At 36.4% G+C, this 1,768-nt stretch overlaps 1 protein-coding gene across 1 annotated transcript in view; it reads right to left on the minus strand.

Annotated features, from left to right (window-relative positions):
• LOC107674776 (sodium channel protein type 1 subunit alpha-like) overlaps positions 1-1,768 on the minus strand; it is a 49,204-nt gene that overhangs the window by 3,917 nt on the left and 43,519 nt on the right. The gene's annotated exons all lie outside the window — the stretch shown is intronic.

The raw sequence follows: 1,768 nt of genomic DNA on the forward strand, positions 1-1,768 counted from the left end.
GAAATTGAAGTTATCAAACACTAAATTCTAAATTAAATATAGATGAATCCTTAAAGCTATAAAAGTTATTTTTTTCCTTGTGCTTTGATTAATAGACATCACAGCAGCTGGTAATTAGGTTGTTTTGGCTGTTATTTCGTTAAGAGCTGCGCTGCGGATCTGACACGCATCATATTTTCTCTCAACTCTTTTTACCTTTTCTGACCCACTTCAGGTCTTAAAGTCTCTATTAATGAGCTGACCGAGTTGAATCGGGTGTGTCAGATGAGTGAGACAATTCTAGGCTGCTCCAGAACAAACCAATTCAGAGACATGTTCTTAAATGTGACTCATATAAAATATATTACATGCATGCACAGTTTTAAGGCAGCATTAATCGCCTTTTTGGTAACTTCATGACTTAACTGATCACGGCATTGCATGCACGTAGTTTATTTCGCGCTTTGATATGAAAGGACCCATGCTACAGCGCGCGCCGGCGCCTTTGTGCGTGCAATTGAAGAGCACGCGCTGCGAGCACAGTACCGTTTCCGCGCTCGTGGGAAATCACTCCATGTAGCCCCAAGAGTTATTACTGATAAACTGTCTGAAAAAAGAAAGTCACGTTTTAGAGAAGAAAAAAAATCACCCACTGACTTTCAAAGCTGCTTACGACTTTCTACTTCGAGGACCTTGATACAAATGTAGTGGAGTGAAAAGTACAATATTTGTCTTTCAAATGTAGTGAAGTTAAAGTCATAAGTTTCCCGAAAAAATAATACTCAAGTAAAGTACAGATACTCAAAAAGTGTACTTAAGTACAATACTCAAGTAAATGTACTTAGTTACTGTCCGCCTCTGTATATACCCCCGGGTGATTCTACTCCACCAACCACCACCAAAGCATATAAAATACCAAAAATACAAATATTTTTTAAAACACTAGCAAGTAAAATACTGCAACATGACAATACAAAAAAAACTATAAAATAAGAAATGGACTTCAACTGTCAGCGCTCCTCCTGCTTAATAGAGAGCACCTGGGTTTTTTGATCCTGGTTCACGCGCCTGAATCCATGCAGCGATTTAGAGAAAGTCAGCTCGCGCTATTTCATAGTGACAGTATGAAATTAATACACGTTTTTGCTCAAAACTCACTCTATTGTGACCTAATGCATATTGTAAATAAACTGATGCATAAATGTATTATGAGACAGAACGCAGAAGTTTACCGTCACCATAATGCGGGAATTATGATCACGCAATATTGACTGATGGTTTGGCAGAGAATCGTCTTTCTGCGAGTCATTAAGAAATTATGGTTCTATTCTATTTTAAGAAATATGAGGTAAAAGTGTGAATACATAGCCTAATGTGCGCACTTTTGGAGTAAAGTTTGTATGTTGTGTAGCAAAGCACTGATCAAAAATATGGAAGCAAATGCGATTGAATATGTAGTGTCTCGTTACTCTGATCAAAATATCATTAACTCCCGATTGTTTTTGTACTCCTGGCAGAAATGAGAACTATTAGTGTCACTGTAAAGTATTATCATAAATAGTGGTCAAATATCGAAGCTATCTAATCTCAAGGTCAAATAAGAATATTTATTGTAAAAATGGTTTTGTAACAGCGGTCAAAAATAATCTATATATTTATTGCTGCGATTTGTGATATATTTTAACGGGAAAAAAATAAAGTCCCCCTACCCCAAAAAATATCCCCCCCTCTGGTTTGTTCACAAATCGCACCCTGTATGTGTATATATATATATATATATATATACACA

The sequence above is a fragment of the Sinocyclocheilus anshuiensis genome, unplaced genomic scaffold (assembly GCF_001515605.1).
Source record: "Sinocyclocheilus anshuiensis isolate Anshui unplaced genomic scaffold, SAMN03320099.WGS_v1.1 scaffold680, whole genome shotgun sequence".
Taxonomy (NCBI): Eukaryota; Metazoa; Chordata; class Actinopteri; order Cypriniformes; family Cyprinidae; genus Sinocyclocheilus; species Sinocyclocheilus anshuiensis.